General features: G+C 34.7%; 1 long non-coding RNA gene across 1 annotated transcript in view; it reads left to right on the top strand.

Moving 5' to 3' along the window:
* LOC118540106 (uncharacterized) overlaps nucleotides 1-18078 on the top strand; it is a 1202880-nt gene that overhangs the window by 1032997 nt on the left and 151805 nt on the right. The window contains exon 10 of the long non-coding RNA XR_013445322.1: nucleotides 2163-2264. This is a non-coding gene — a long non-coding RNA (uncharacterized LOC118540106). The remainder of the gene's footprint in view (nucleotides 1-2162; nucleotides 2265-18078) is intronic.

The following is an 18078-nucleotide window of genomic DNA, read 5'->3' as shown; positions in this document are numbered from 1 at the left end:
TTAAATTGCCCATAAATACCCAGTTTCTCAAATGTTCTTTGAATTCTTTTAATTGCTTACCTGTTTTCTTATTAATGAGTTTAATAAAACCTTAGACACCTGTTCATTTTATATTCACATGACAATTGCAATATTACTCTTTAGAAAATTATACTTTAACTATGTACCTCTTGGCAAAGGACCAAAAAGATCTAAGCAGACAAATGTTAGAGAACTAACACTATTGATCACATGAGTATTCAAGGAGAAAGAGTTCCTATTTGTTAATCAGTTCCTGGGCGCTCCATTATTGTGAAGACTCCAGGTTATCGTCAAACAGGAAAATGGGAAGAAGCAAGAGGGGCTAAATGGATGCACATTAAAAAAAAAAAAAAAAAAATTGCTGAGCCAGATAGCTGTCAGGTGAGATAATAGAGAGCCTCATCAGCTATGTTCCAGGGAGAGGGTATTTCTTTGTTTGTTTGAATTGAGGAGACTTTAGAGTAGTTATGATGAAGCAGAAATTATAAAGATTGACATTAATAGCCAAAAGACTACTAGGGGATTGCATTGTGCTTAGTGAAAATATCTTTTTTTTTAAATCTTTGTGAAAAACTAGCCACAATAAAGACATATGTGGGTTTTGCTTTCTATTGTTTCTTTGAATGGGTTAAAGCAACTTCTTAGGCAGAATATGTGTGAGCATGTGTCCAAAGTTGTATAAATTTCGAAGGGAAATGTACTTCTGAGAATACCATTTCAAATATTTACATTTGATAGAGCATTTTATAGGGGGGAAAAGTAACTAAATTGTTAGCATAGGTACAGGAAAGGAAGACCTTGTTAACGATTATTAGGGTAGTAATTAGACTGGCTAAAGTATCTGGCTGCCTTAACTAGTTTGAGGTTATAGGCTGGGTACAAGTGTGATAGCTGTCCGGGTTATAATCTATCCTTTCAGAAGTTTCTCTCTATCACATGTAACAATAAAGTTGGCCCCAAATTATCTTCCAGAAAATCACTCAGATACATATATTTTTTTCAAAGGTGATTGATAAGATGATAATTGGCGTTTTCTCAGGTTTGGAAAAAAATTGTTTAATATGATTACTTGCTGGGCTTTACATGTGTTAAATGTAGGTAAAATGCTTACTACTTCCTGATAGTGAACATTAAAGAAAGTAAAAAAGAAAAAAAACCCAAAAACTTAGTTCTTCCCTAAGAAACAAACATGAATACTAAGGAATGACATGAAATGAATACAAACAACAACAAAATTCTGAAATTATAAGCAAAATTTATTTAAAAATTTGCACATGCATGCACACACACATAGACATATGTATTTTGCAATCTTTGCATTCATCATTAACTCTAACGTTAAATGAACAGCTATTGGATGAGAAATAATTTTTTAAATTTCTCCCCCAAGCATTTCGGAGGCACGCTGGGTAGTTGGCAGTATTTATTCCTTGAAGCAATAGTTTCTGAGATTCTTTCCTCAACTGATTCTGACCATGTTGTACATGAAGTGCCTGCCACTCCTCTTCACTTCACTGTTTCTCAACTCCCAAATTCTATGCAATTTTTAAAAAATTTTTATTTATTTGATGGAGAGAGAGAGCACAAGCAGGAGGAGTAGCAGGTAGAGGGAGAGGGAGAAGCAGGCTCCCCGCAGAGCAGGGAGCCAGATGCGGGGCTCAATCCCAGGGTCCTGGGATCAGGACCTGAGCCAAAGGCAGACACTTAACTGACTGTGAGCCACCCAGCCGCCCCTCTATGCAATTTTTGACACCTATTTTAAATGCTGCTTCAGTTAAGTGCTCCCTGGTCCTCCAGCCTAAAGCATTACTCCCTCCTCTGATGTACCTAGGCACTTTGTATATTTGTGTAAGGTAAGCATCACTTGCTACCATTTATTAAGTGTATTTATATCTTTCCTTCCCTATTGAACCATAACCTTTATTCAACAGCATTTCATTCTCTAAACAATTGCATTTTAATTTTGCTCTGTTGCTTGAATCAATACTTTATATCCACATGGTATAATTAAGATTTTGCAGGAAATGAAATGCAATCAGACTTCCTCTGTGCTCAGCTAAGGATGATGTGTGATGTTGGTCATCCATCTTCATCACACAAGTGGCAATGATAGCTATATCTGTTCTTCTTTCTCATTACAGGAGAATAGAGCCCCAGAAAGCTAAAGGTGACAGGAGAAGAATGGTAGCAGTTGGGTGTACCTGCGGTCCTGAAAATTCTTGATAGGATCTCCTTCCCCACAGGTCAGAGGACTGGAAGGTAATTCCCTTTTACAATCACATGGCCCTGAAGCAACCACAGCTTTTCTTGCAAGCAGCAGTATTTTTTTTCTTGCTGACAGATACCCTCTGCACGGAGTTTCAAGCACTTGGGCCAGAAGCACTATCTATGCCTCATTACCATTTAAATAGGCTGATCAATGAAAATTAGCATGTAATTTGAATTACAACACCCACCTCCTGCTTCTTAGAGCCTGGGTTCTCTAGCCTCTTGAAATAGCTGCTACTTTTTCCAGTGAGGATTCCTTCTCTTCAAATCTGAAAACAGGTGTATGCCTGTGCTTTAGTACAAGAACTTTAATGAAGCAATTGATCCCTGGTTCTGCCTCTTCTTCATCTGTATCCAGTACAACTTACTGTCCTATTAAAACACCAAATATGTAACAGCAGCCCCCTCAGCCAACTCCTACAATGAATATTCTGATTCAATGTCACCCTTAGTTTTAAGTCTATAATTTCATTATACCAATTTAACCAATAAATAATGTTATCCATTTAGGTCAGTGGACACACTATGTGGGGCAGGGATTCAAGGACTATGATGGCTGCTCAGTAGCCATAAGAAACTTGGACAAAAAAATAGAAAGATGAAAAAAAGAAAAAAGAAAAGCCATCTAATTTACCACGCAAACTACTCTTTATCTTTCCTGTCTTGCTTATGTCATAAAACTTTATGAAAATTAATTATGCAATTATATGTGTAAAAAAACTATACATATTACAATGCCATACAAAGGTACAGCTATATTGTCATTACTCTTTATACACAGATGTATTGATATGACCTAATTAACTCTCATGATAAGATTATTTTACAATTTGATACACTTTATTATCGTCATTTATATTGGCAACCACTGCAGCATATTTTTCTGTATATAGTTAAGATAATGAAGTGTTTTCCTGGATCCGGTTATGATTGCCAGTCGTTGGTATGTACTCTGGAACTATAAGCAATTTCTAGCTGAGTGTTCACAGATTATTAAATGTTAAGATGATATAAAATTCTCTCTTGCACACTACCCAGTAATTCTTCTGGACTTCAAGCAACCTCGCAACTCTAGAGATTCATAATTTTGATTTAGTTGGAAAAAGACATGATAGTATTATGCAGTAGTACACAATTCTCTAGGGTATGGCACATGTAAAATATTTCTATATCTACATACCAATGTTGTATTTTTCATTCCATCATACTGTACCATCTGTTTTCATTGAAAAGTGCAATTTCTTGTTGAATTTTCTCTCTTCCCCACATATTCCAAGTCTCCTTGAAGTCATAGCCTTTCTCTTTCTCTTTTGTTACTCTATTGTCAGGACTATCTTAGTCCCTGGTCCCAGTTAGCGTTAAGGACATATTTATTGAATGAATGAACAATGGTGGCCTCAAGTAGTAATTTGAGTGGGCTTTAATTCCGTAATGAACTCCATCAGCTACTTCCACTACCCAAAATAAACATACTGAAGACATAAAATCCAAGGTTGCTTTGAAAATACATCCTCAGGGGGAGTTCGGTAGCCTACTTTCCCATCCAGATTACTACCTGTAAACACCTTCTCTACAGAAACAAATGAATGAATAAATAAATACATGAAAGCAGCATGGCCAGGAGACAAACTACAGAGGATTCTAATGATTCCCCCAAATGGCATAATGTTCTCTACAGCCATTTAACAATGATGGAGCATTAGAATCCATAGATCTCTTATTTAGAAATATGTAGGCTAAGACCCTAGTACTTAAGTGTATTTATCTATGGGATTTAATTTTTTAAATTTTTAAATAATTATAGACTCACAGGAAGTATATATGCAGTTATAAAACCATTTTTGCCATCAAACACTTTATTTTTATGTTTCTCTTCTCATTAAGGAAACAATGCCCTATTTAGCCTCTGTAATAATCTTGTGTTTCCAAGGATTTGAGATAATAGTTTATAGGATCATTCAAGAAGGCAAGAAAATAACAACAAAACCTACAAAAAGAAATTAGGAAAATCCCTCTATATTTTTCCATTAAAACTTGTTTTGTTTTGATGATACTGCCAGTATTTAGCTAAATAAGACTATGAGCTGCTTTTCTACCTTTATTCATTATTTTCTATGTAGTCCAAATTGAATTCTTAACTATTTCCCATATGTACCCCAAAGTACCTGCCATATATAGTTCCATGCTCAGGAGGAAATCATTGTCTAGAATTTCCTTCTTGTTCTCCAGAATTTTCTGTAAATCCTATCTAAGTTGCTAAAAGATTAACTGAGGCATTTAAAATTTTAAGGGTTTATTTGAGCAAAAATCAATTTGAATCAAGAATTATCAAACCCCAGAAGTGGTTAGGATGTTGGTTGGGATTGACTACAGCTTAAAGCCTAGTTGGCTATTTGTGGTTGACTGTCCTTTGGTTTCAGTTTTGTAACCTTGAAGCATTTATGGGCTTGGATTTTGGCTTGCTTCCATAGACTGCCACAGCCTCAGTCCAATGGCTTATTTGTTTAACTGATTTAATAAACCTTAGAAAACATATTTAAGCATCATAGGTTCAGTGTGGCCTTCTCTAATCCCATCAGATAGATGAATTCTCTTAGTCTTCTGAATCACCCTGTTTATGAATATATAATTGGGGGGGCTTAGATTATTTTATGTCTCATGTAGGACTTATGTATAAGTATCATTATCTTGCCTTTGAACCGTCATCCCCTTGAGGGCAGGATGCAGGAGTTAGACACCTTTATATTTCCTAGCTTCTAGTTAACAGTATTTTTGAAAGAGTGAGAAATTGAAAGAATGAGAATATAAGTGTATGTCCTAAAATATCTAACTTTGTTTCCTAACATTCATGCTAACCATTCAAAACTTGAGAGAGACATAAATGGGGAAGGAGATTGAGAGAAAGTGAGAAAGTGATAATCTTATACATACCTCTGACTTTGCTGAATTTAAATGCTTCATCTTGTGTTGTGCTGGAAATAAAGTTTATGCCAGCAGGTTCAAAGTTTTTAATTCTTAGAAGTAATTATTATCCTAAGGAACTAACATATATAAAGTCAGAATGGTGAGATTATTCTTGTTAGAAATCACATTTAAATTAAAATCATTTATTATGAATGTAGCCTGTATTGTGGAAATGCTGAATATAGTAGTTAGTCAGCTGGAGTTCTAACCCAGTTTATTTCTTTACCAGCAATCACTCTGGAAATAGCTGAATATCTGGGGACTCATTTTCTGAACTAAAAATAAAATTTGTTACTTTTTTTTTAACCCAATCCTAAACACAGTCATTATTTTCACAGTTCTTATTATCCCTATTATTTCTATAGAATGTAGGAAATTTTATAGTAAATTATTAACTAATGATATCAAATAAATTATTCATCTAAAGGATTGTGAAAAGTTACCCCAAGAACAAATGGAAGAAAATTCAGGGAGAACAAATTGATATAGCCAAATGATTATATATTTTTCTTCTAAAATGTAAGCTATTTTTATGCTATTTGTAGCTAAAGCTAAGAAAGGCTGGTATTAGTAACATTTTAAGTTAAAAGTATGATTAGAGGTCCTTATTTTTTAGGAAAATAGGCTTTCTGTAATTTGGGGAGATTTAATACTAATAAAGTTCTGCTATTCTGTTGTGAGGGTATGGTGTTTGATTTTCCAGAATTATTCTATTAATTTATCAGTGAGAATTTATATAGACTGCAGTTACGTTTTAGAGATAGGTTGTGACTTATTTATTTAAAGCTGATACTAATTTTGAAATAAATGGAAGGGGTAGGAGAAGAATATGAAGAGATTAGTTAAAAACAAATCAAGACAATTAAATTAATAAAATAATTATCTTATTTATATATGTCACCAAATCAAATGAAAACATGTGTTTATTAACTTTTGGATGCTTTAATTCCATAAGAATCTTAAAGTCTTTAAACTATTACCGAGTCAGTAATTTAACTGATTTAGCAATATACCATGATGTACTCAGCACTCTGTGGTTGATTTTACAAGGCTTTACCTTAATTTTTTGGTCTATATTTTTTTGGTCTATATTTTAGAAAACTAACTTTTGTGCCTTTGCAAGCACCCAAATTCTCTTCTAAAAGAAATATGCAGCTATTTCCAAATTTAGTATTTCATCTTTATTTTTTAATACAATTTAGAATAATGTTTTGCCATTGAATGCCAACATTTAATTGAAGTCTCAATCAATCAGTGTTTCTCAGATAAAATGAAAGCCAGTCTAATAAGTATATAATTCTAGAAGAAAAATCTTTTTTTTTTTTTTTAAGATTTTATTTATTTATTTGACAGAGAGAGAGTGAGAGAGGGAACACAAGCAGGGGGAGTGGGAGAAGGAGAAGCAGGCTCTCCGCCGGGAGCAGGGAGCCTGATGCGGGGCTCTATTCCAGGACCTTGGGATCATGACCTAAGCCGAAGGCAGACGCTTAACAACTGAGCAACCCAGGCGCCCCCTAGAAGAAAAATCTTTTTTTTTTTTTTTTTTTTAAAGATTTTATTTATTTGAGAGAGAGAGAATGAGAGACAGAGAGCATGAGAGGGAGGAGGGTCAGAGGGAGAAGCAGACTCCCTGCTGAGCAGGGAGCCCGATGCGGGACTCGATCCTGGGACTCCAGGATCATGACTTGAGCCGAAGGCAGTCGCTTAACCAACTGAGCCACCCAGGTGCCCTAGAAGAAAAATCTTATATAATAATGAATAAGGTGCTATTTTTTAAGGCCTTTTTTTGGGGGAACAGTTTAAGTTTCATAACAAAATTGAGGGGGAAGATATAGAGATTTCCCCTATAGCCCTTGCAGTCAGTCACATGTGAATAGCCTCCCACATTATCAACTTCCCCCACTAGAGTGGTACATTTGTTACAACTGATGAACCTACATTGACACACAATAATCACCCAAAGTCCGAAGTTTACATGGTATCACTTTGGGTGTTGTGCATTCTATGGGTTTGAACACATGTATAATGACATGTATCAGTCATTATGGTATCATATAGAGGATTTTCGCTGCCCTAAAAATCCTCTTTGCTCCACCTATTAATTCCCCAGCCCCAATGCTTGACAAGGTTTTTATTGTCTCTATAGTTTTGCCTCTTCCAGAATGTCATATACTTGGAATCATATAGTATTTAGACTTTTCAGATCGGTTTTTTCATTTAGTAATATGCATTTAAGATTCCTTTATGTCTTTTCATGACTTGACAGATCATTTCTTTTTAGTGCTGAATAATATCCCATTGCCTGGATACACCACAGTTTATCTATTCACCACTAAAGATCATCTTAGCTGCTTCCAAGTTTTGGCAGTTTTGAATAAAGCTGCTATAAACATGTGCAGGTTACATTATGCACCTATTTTCAACTCTTTTGGGAAAATACCAAGGAGTGTGATTGCTGGTTCATTTGGTAAGAGTTATGTTTAGTTTTATAAGAAACCTCCAATGTCTCCCCCAGAGTGCTGTATCATTTCACATTTCTACCAACAATGAATGGGAGTTCCTATTCCACATCTTCACCAGCACCTAGTGTAGTCAGTGTTCTGGATTTTGGCCATTCTAGTAGTATATAGGGATATCTCGCTGTTTTAATGTGCATTTGCCCAATGACATACGATGTGGAGCATCTTTGCATAGTCTTATTTGCCATACATATATCTTCTTTAGGTGAGGCGTCTATTAAGGTCTTTGCTTCTTTTTAAAATTGGATTGTTCACTTTCTTATTGTTGAGTTCTAAGAGTTCCTTGTATGTTTTGGATAATAGTCCTTTAACATATGTACCTTCTGCAAATATTGTCTCCCAGTCTGTAGCTTGTCTTCTCATTCTTTTGACAGTGTTTTTGGCAGAGCAGCAGTTTTTAATTTTAATGAAGTCTAGCTCATCTATTACTTCTTTCATAGGCTGTGCCTTTGGTGTTGTATCTAAAAAGTCATCATCAGACCCAAGGTCATCTAGGTTTTCTACCATGTCATCTTCTAAGAGTTTCATAGTTTTGTGTTTTACTTGTATGCCTATGATCCATTTTGAGTTAATTTTTGTGAAGGGTGTAAGGTCTGTGTCTAGACTCATTTTTTTTTTTGCATGTGAATATATTCCAGCTCCACTTATTGAAAAGATTATGTTTTCTCTATTAGAAATAAAAACATTCACCAGAGCAGTGTCACCCAGAATAATTTCACCATCCAAAAAAATCTCCTGTGCTTCACCTGTTCAATTATCTATGCCTCCTCTTGATCCCTTGGCAACTACTGATTGTTTTACCATCTCTGTAGTATTGCCTTTTCAAGAATGGCATGCAATTGGAATGATACATTATGTAGCCTTTTCTGACTGACTCTCACTTAGCAACACACATTTAAGATTCTTCTATGTCTTTTCATGGCTTAATTACTCACTTTTAAAAATTGTTGAATAATATTCTTTGCATGGATGTATCACAATTTTTCCATTTACCTATTGTTAGATATCTTGATTGCTTCCACTTTTTAGTGATTATATATAAAGTTGATATAAATATTTTTGTGTGCAAGTTTTTATGTAGATGTATTAACTATACATCCTTTTGCTATCAAACTGAATATTGAAAATTGAATTATATTCCTAATTATTAAAGTTGCTCTAGAGAGGGCATGTAAAGGCCGTATGTCAAATATTGTGCGAATTCTTACACAAATGTATAATCTATACTGCATCTTTCGATATGATTATTTTTAGAGAAAATAACAGAAAATTTGCAGATGAAAAGTGATCACTATTTTAAAATCCGTTTGATATAAATTTTACCAATTTTATTTGTTTTAGAATTTTTTTTTAAATACCATCTTAATAATACCTACTCTTTTAAACATTTCTCCTGGAAGTAAGAATTATATATGATTGACTTTATCATGATGGACACAAGAAAATGATTGGGTCAGGCTTGTCTTAAGGCTGCCAGCGCCAAACATATGAAGTTATTATAACCAAGGTCTAAAAAAAGTCATAAAGCAGCGGACTTGAGAAAAATGAAGGGAGCCTGTGAAAGTTACTGTACTATTTGTTCACTGGGAAGAGGTTGGGGAATGATCACTGACCTCTAAGTAACAGAGAATGGAACTCATCTTTCACTTCTGAATGAGCTCCTTGCTATAATTGATGGCATTTCCTGAAATGGCTGCGATCATTAGGGCTCCAGTGACTGAATTAAAAGAAAATGAAGGATGCAGATGGCTATAGTAAAGCACGGAAAATGCATTTCTTCCTGGTGACAGATACAACTGATCATTTTACAGGAAGTGCCTCACTGAAAGTGTCTCAGCTATGTAGTTTTCAGGGAAAATGAAGAGTAATGTAAAAATTGGACAAGATGAAACTAGCTGTTTCATTCCAGATATTGACTACACAAGTCACTTTCAATAAATCAGCTGCTTATTGTACCTAAGACAGCAGTTTGTTAATATTATGAAGGTGCTACAAAATGTTCTTTTTGGTTAAACAATCTTTGAACATCACATGAAAAGAAACAAAAAGTTTTCTTTAAGTGTTTTTTTAGTTTCTATTTGTTTTCCAGTTATCAACATTTGAACCACTAGGCATATTTATTTAGAAATAGCTTTGATGATGATTAGAAACAACCAAAAATCAGCAAACTTCTTCTGTAAAGGGCCAGATATTATATACTTTAGACCTTTGTGGGCCATGTAGTCCCTTTAATAGCTATGCAACTCTGCCATGGTAGAGGAGAAGCATCCATAGACAATGGTAAAAAAAAAAAAAAAAGTTATGACTGTGTTCCAATAAAACTTTATTTACAAAAACAAAGCACAGCTGGATTTAGCATTCAGGCTATAATTTGAGGATCTCTAATCTAATGTTTCTGTTTAGCATACTGGATGATATTATGAATAAGAACAATTAGGAAGCTTAACAGCTTGCTACAGTAAAATAAAGGAAATGGTAAGATTAAATACTTTAGTCTTTGATTAGAAACGGGGATATGATCATTTATATTATTTATATAAATGCAGAATACACTTTTAAAAGAACCACAGGTCAATGATAACCTACATTTTTCAAGCATTAGGGAAAAAAATCACTTTATAATATAAACTATCATGGACATGGTGAAACTTAGTGGACATTTTTACTAGATATTTTTTAGTGCTGTTGCACTTGTATTTTTGGCTTCTAACTTTCTATTTAATATTGTTAAACCACTCATTTATTTAACATCCCTTGCAATACAAGTAATTTTTAAGTTTCACTGGTTCACTATAAAACTAAATATGGGGTTTTCAAATCATTTTTAATAAAACACTTAATAATTATTTTAAATATACAAGAGATCTTGTAAAAAATTGAAATTACAAAGTCTCATGGGGTCATCACTTCAGCCTAGATTTTTATTATTGTGGCTGTTTTTCAAACTTAAGAATAAATAACTTTTTTTTAAGATATATGTATTTATTTTAGAGAGAGAGAGAGCACAGGGAGGGGCAGAGGAAGAGAGAAAGAAACTTTAGCAGACTGTGCTGACACCCATCCCCCCCTTCCCCCCACCCCTTCCCGTAATGCAAGGCTTGATCTCAGGACTCTGAGATCACAGCCTGAGTGGGAACCAAGAGTCAATCGCTTAACTGACTGCACCACCCATGGGCCCCAAGAAAAAAGAACTTTTTAACTGAAGGGACTCATCAGGACAAAGGCTTTGGGATCTTTTAAAATTCTCTATATACAGGAAGAGTTATGGCTATTATTCCTCCCAGTACAACTCAGTTACTTAGTTTGGGCCAGAAAGTGAGATTGTTATCCTATAGCCTAACATTTTATTTAGCATTTCTGGAACCAATTAGGCCCTTGAAAGTACATTCAGTCAAGATATTCCAGGTAACTAGTAATATTTAACTGAAGCCATCTACCTTAGAGTTACTGTTTTGGAACTATAGAAATAAGGCTCTATATTACCTTGATTTTCAACCCAATCTCTGTTCCATTTTTTCCTTTTATGACAACTCTGTAAGACACAAGTTAGTACATAGGACCTTTAATAATTTTTCAACTTAGAAGAGATTCTATGTATTTATACCCCAAAGAGAAGATTTCTCTAAGGGCCAGAATTAGTCATTTTATTCTTCTTAGATGTTAGCTTGTTACTTCCACACTTCCCCATTTCCTCTTTCAATACTACTCTTAGGAGAGGTGCTGCTCTGGATTTGTCAAATTCAAGAATGTTCATGAGCTGTCTCATTCTCGGGATTCAGTCTCTTGAAAGTCCTTCAGTTCTTCCCCAAGGCTGAGGTGGTAACAGCTGAATTTTCCTTTATCTTTCCTTATATTTCAGTAATCTCTTTGTTTTAGTCAGCTGAAATTTACCCTCCCCCTCAAAAAAGTGCTGAGTTCTCCCCTGGCAAATAAAAAGACGGTAAGGCATTTTCAAGCTGGAAAACTTTTCTAGGGCCAAAGGGTTAAAACATTTTCTCAAGAACCTTGCTGGAATCCTATAAAATGTTATTTAAAAGTATTTATGAAGTACCACTTTGTCAAAACAGTAATCATAAATATTGCTTTGTAAGACATGAAAAATAAAAATCTGGTTTTCACCTGTTTTTAATATTAGAAGCTTCTATTAAACATTAGTGTTTACTTTCCAAGAAAGGTATTTAACTACACATGGTTTCAAAGTGAATAGACCATAATTTAATCTCTTGAAATCATTACTGAATCTGAACTTTAAAAATACCCTTTTTGGGGGCACCTGGGTGGCTCAGTCGTTAAGCGTCTGCCTTCGGCTCAGGTCATGATCCCAGGATCCTGGGATCGAGCCCCACATCGGGCTCCCTGCTCAGCGGGCAGCCTGCTTCTCCTTCTCCCGCTCCCCCTGCTTGTGTTCCCTCTCTCGCTATGTCTCTATCTGTCAAATAAATAAATAAAATCTTTAAAAATAAATAAATAAATAAATAAAATAAAAATACCCTTTTTGTCCAACAGGCAATAATTTGTGAATAAATGTTGTGAAAATATTTTGAGAGCACAAAAAGTGATTGAAGTGTTATGGGTTAACTAGACTATCAAGGACTACTTTAGCACATATTCTTTCTACTAATCTCAAATGCACAATGTGCCGATTTCAACTGTCTATTTTCTGTCTCTGTAAACCCTGGAACATTTTGGTTAAAAGCCCAAGAACTAGTAGTAAGAATAAAACCAACAAAACACAATTGTTCTCGGGATACCTGGGTGGCTCAGTTGGTTGGGCCTCTGCCTTCGGCTGAGGTTCTGATCCCAGGGTCCTGGGATCAAGTCTCACAACGGGCTCCTTGCTCAGTGGGGAGCCTGCTTCTTCCTCTGCCTGACACTTGCCCTGCTTGTGCGCGCTCTCTCTCGTGCACTCTCTCTCTTGTTCTCTCGCTCTCTGACAAATAAATTTAAAAAAACCACAATTGTTCTCATTAAAAATATTTTATGCATTCATTATAGAAGACACAAAGTAAGAGCACCATAAATTTTAGATGCCATTGTTAATGTCACATAGCATAACAAATTTAATTGTAAACGATAATAGAACTGAGTCTTGTAGGAGCCAAAGAAAAATCATTTAGGGATGTAGTTTATCCATATAGAGAGAGATTTCTTTTGTCTATTTCTAGTTATATGAAATTCTATGGGGTCATGACTTTGGAAATAAGTAGGAGAGTTTATGAGTTCAAAGGTTAATAGAAACAAAAAGATAAAATTAGTCTAAAGTGTGTGTGTGTACACACAGAGAGATTTCTTAGGAGAGTAAAAAAAAAAAGGATTTAGCTATTAATAAGACCAAGGGTGACTTCCATAAGAACTCTAGAGAAGTGTTCAATAAACTATGGCTCACAAGCTAAATTTGGCCCACTATATGGTTTTGTATAGCCAATGTGCTACAGATGGATTTTACTTTTTTAAATAGTTGGGGAAAAAAAGCAAAAATATATTGTGTCATGTAAAAATTATGTGAAATTTAAATTTTAGTATTTACAATAAAATATTGAATTTTATCAATAAAAAATGTATGGAAATTTGCCTTTCTTTTTATATAAGTCCTTATTAACTATACTTGATTTTGCCTCTTGACCTTCCAAATCTAAAGTATTTAGAATGGGCCCTTTACAAAAAATAGTTTACTGACTCCTGCTCTTGAGTATATCTTCTAGGACTGGGGTGCTTCCACAACTGCAATTCGTTATCATAAGTTTGTTGTTCTTTGACTTCATAGAAAAATGAAGATATTTATTCTTTCATACCTGTGTTATGTAGGGAAACCTAAAATTACAATAAAAGTTAAATAAAATCTTTCAAAATTCTGTGCTCTTAAAACTATGATGCATATAAAATATTTTCTTTGAAAGTGAATCTCAAATTAGAGTTATTCACAAATATATTAAAAATAGAAACAGCCAAAAAATCTGAAACATTATGGGAATACTGTAGTTGAAAAACTGAATAAATGTCTTTACTTCTACATAACAGAGTTCTCAGTGTCTGGAAAAATCCCATCTTGCAACTTCTTGGGGGTTGTGTAGTTATTTTAGATTGAAGCAAAAGGTGGAGTTGAACACCTGTGGTAGGAGAATTCTAAGATGTCCATGAAATTTCACTCCCCTTTGTACATATCCTATATAATCCCATATTCTTTATTTTTTTTAAGATTTTATTTATTTATTTGAGAGAGAGAGAGCACATAGGAGCAGGGGGAGGGACAGAGGGACAAGCAGACTCCCCTCTGAACTGGGAGCCTGACAAGGGGCTCAATCCCAGGACCCTGAGATCTTCACCTGAGCCAAAGTCAGATGCTTAATGGACTGAGCCACTGAGGTGCCCCTCCCATCCTCTTTAATGTGGACCAGACCCCGAATATGATGAGATTTCACAGTAGTAATTACCTTATGTTTTATGGCACTGCTGACTTTCAGTAAGGGAGATTTCCTGGGTTGCCTGACTTAATTAATTACACAAGCAATTTAAATCTGGGTAGAAAGGTCAGATGAGGAATTCAGAGATTCAAAGTAGTAAGAGACAGGCTTTAGAAATTGAGAATGTCCCCCAGCGACCAGCCAGCAAGAAAAGAGTGACATCCATTCTATAACCTCAAGGAGCTGAACTTTGCCAATGACCTGAATGAGCTTTGAGGAGGACCCAACCCTCAAATGAGATCATAGCTCTGGCTGACACATTGATTTTAGCCTTGTGATACCATAGGCAGAGCAGCCATGTTGGGCCAGATTGTTGACACAGAGAAACTGTGAAAGAATACATTTATGTTTTTTAAATTGCTGAGTTTGGTAAGTTGTTATACAGGAGTAGAAAATTAATACACACTCAATCCATTTTCAAAGAAATAGCATCCTTTGCCCTTACCTTTAATCATCTGTGGCTCCGTTGTTCTCTTTCATCTGAATGTCCATTTCCCAGTATGTTTATAGTCCTTTATCTCTGTTGTTCCTTTCTTATTCTTAGATGCTACAGCAATGGCTCTTTTATTTATAGAGTCATTCGGAGTAATTAAAGGAGAAGGGGAAAGCAAACCTGTCACCAAAACAATGTAAAATGACTGGTAAATATTCCTCAAATAATTATCCTTTGATCCTATGATTATGAGGGAATTTGGCATGTTTTTTACTTGGATTCCAGTCTCCACCACATTGCTAGACTTCCTCCTTTGTTATTTTGCACTGTATTCTCCAATTCCTGATTCTATATTATGAACAGTTGGTCTATTCTCAGTTCCTTCATGTTTTCCCAGAGGCCCCTTTATCATAATCAAATATGCACATATCTATTGGTCTCAAAAGAAGATGTTCTTCCCATGGGGCACCTGGGTGTCTCAGTCGGTTAAGCGTCTGCCTTCGGCTCAGGTCATGATCCTAGAGTCCTGGGATCGAGCCCCACATTGGGCTCCCTACTCAGCAGGGAGCCTGCTTCTCCCTCTCCCTCTGCTGCTCCCCCTGCTTGTACTCTCGCTCTCTTTCTCAAATAAATAAAACCTTTAAAAAAAAAAAAAGATGTTCTTCCCTGAAACAAACCATTTTATTGATTCATATTTTCACTATTTGAGAGAGAAGTAGGGAGGCAACCTGTTGTAAGATTGCAATGTGTAAATGCAATATTAACGTAAGGTAATTAAATGCACAGTGTGTGGTGATGATGATGTAATTAGTAATTACATATGAATAAGCAGAGAAGCTTTAAACTTGCTCTACTCTTCTCTAGTAGTCCTTTTATTGCTTTTTAAAAGAGAAAGATATTCAAAACTTAAACTTGGAATTGGAATTGGTCTGCTCTCCTACCAGTTTGGGGTGAATATCAAGCTGGTTGGACTTAAAATTTTAGAGTGCAACTTCACAGAAGCTTATGATATCTTAATTTTATCTCAATTAGAGATTGCCTTTCTGTGTTTTCACCTCAATTTACTCATCTCTTCTCATTGTTTCTATACTTTGTATTCTCTATTTCAGCAAAAATAGCATATTTCTTCTTGTCTTTCTGGAATGTTCAATCCAACTCAACCAATTTGCATTTTTTTTTCCATAGTAAGTAGGGCTCTCTATTGCTCTTTTCCAATGCTAAGCAGCATGGCTCTTTTTTTGTATTTCTACAAAATTGCCCAAAAGATTACACCAAATGGCTATTTTCCTTACTAAATTTATCCAGGGCTAGTTATTTCAATTATTTCAACATTATAAAGCATCAGTATACAGACAGCACTAGTTTTGCCCATGGGCAGGCATCACCTTCTCTATTGCTCCTTTTCTCTTCAAAGAACCATGTGTTTTTCCGTGTCTAAATGTGTTGACTGTATGCCAATTTTTTTTTTTTTGAACAAAAAGAAAACTCAGAGATGATTTAATTTATTCACAAATAGATATAGATATTTCGGTTTTGACTGAGTTTAACTCACCTGCCCAATGATGTTTATACTACATTATCATTCTGCTGCATGGTTAGTAGCCGAGCGGAATGGGCTTCAGTTCTAACTTTAATTTTCTTAATACTACTATCAAAATGTTTTTCAAACAAGTTTTTTGTACTGTCTTCTTCAGCTTGATTATTGCTAGATTGCTTTTATAACATTTCTCTGCATACCTTCCAGAGTAAGAAGCATATATCTGCATAATAAATGTTGTTTATCAGTTGATCAATTGATTGACCTAATGATCTAATAGTTTATGATCTATGATCTTTGTGATTATGTGAGCTTATGATCTAATTTGTGTGTCCTCTGTTAGTAATAACATATTGAGGTGGATATCACTAACATTTCTATGAATCCCTTTTCATTCCCCTCAGCCTCAATTAATTGTGCCCTTTCTATATTACTATCATATCTTGGCTTGCTCTATTTTATATTCATCTTGAATTTGATATTGTTATTTTCTTAAACAAATTACAATGTGATTCTTAATCAGTGCCACTGTGTAGTACTACCACAACGTGCATGCTTAACTCAAGATTTGCTTGTCTTGTGAGTGGATAAACAAGAAACATCTTCCTGAAAGATTGTATGCCCTTGGCAGAGCTCCTGTCTCCTAGTTATGTATGCTATTTGGGCTCATGCCCTCTCTTTCATGTTACATAGAGAGCATACTCATAAATTCCACAGAATTGTAAACCAATCATTTTTATGGCTACCATTAACACTATATTTTTTTCTGTTAGTTCTCCATTATAGTCATTTAATCAAATTAATGTTGAGTAGCTGATATGCAACTCATGAGTTTATACACCTCTATACCTCGAGGTTTCACTGCAATGGACAAACTAACACTCATGCAATCACTGTAAACACAGAATACACTCTTTCTAAGATTTTATATATTTTGTACCCAATAATCTATAAGTCTAAGAAGTTATATTCATATATGTGTTTTCTATGTAATTGTTAGCTAAAGATAATTTCATAATAATTCCAAATTTCCTCTTTTTAGATAATGCAGAATAACCCAAAGGACTAAATTACTCAGTTAAACAAACTATTTTAATTATACAGAAATGCAGACGTAACTTTCAAAGTTTCCTGTGGACATTTAGGTGAAACTCTATGCAGTGGCTGAGCTAGCATTTTTTCTGGCTCTTAAATTATATATTTTGCTTTGTTTCACCGAGTTGATATAACGTCTGCACTTGAAAAGCAAAGTAACTGAGAATAAAATAATGAAATTGTCTACCCTGAGCTATTTTTAAAAGAAATTGTCCAGATTTTAAACTAGCATCTTTTGGTAAAGAGAGTATAATTTTTTTTTTTTTATTCTGACGGTGAAAGTTTTTTAAAAATCCATTAAACTTTCATATGGACAATGTGCTGTCTATTTTACTAAGAATAATGGATTAGCTAAATATTCTTCTTCAATGTTTTGTCAGTCTCCCAATATATCTAAAGTGTCTATCATATGCCATTCAGAAAGATGTAGTCAGCACTGACAGGATAAATGATTCAAAGAGTGATGGAAATACCATTTTGAAATCTACTCTTCATTCTGTTTGTATTTGAACATTTGTTAGATGTTAAATATCTTGCGGCTTCCACGACAGTGGATGATTTCAAAACAGTATTTCCTTTACAATACAAACATTTCCTTATTTTCCCAAGTACCAAGTAAATTAAGAGAAAAATATGAATACAGCTCTGAGTAAAAGGGAGTAAATGAGAAAAGTTTCTCAAAATGGCAACCTAATAGAAGGAGGAGAAGCAAACTTTCAAAGAATGAACAGATACCAAAGGATTAAAGACACTCTTCGGAATTCCTCAATATTCCATTAA

This window comes from Halichoerus grypus, chromosome 2, assembly GCF_964656455.1.
Source record: "Halichoerus grypus chromosome 2, mHalGry1.hap1.1, whole genome shotgun sequence".
Lineage (NCBI taxonomy): Eukaryota > Metazoa > Chordata > Mammalia > Carnivora > Phocidae > Halichoerus > Halichoerus grypus.
This window is presented reverse-complemented; position numbering and strand designations above follow the sequence as displayed.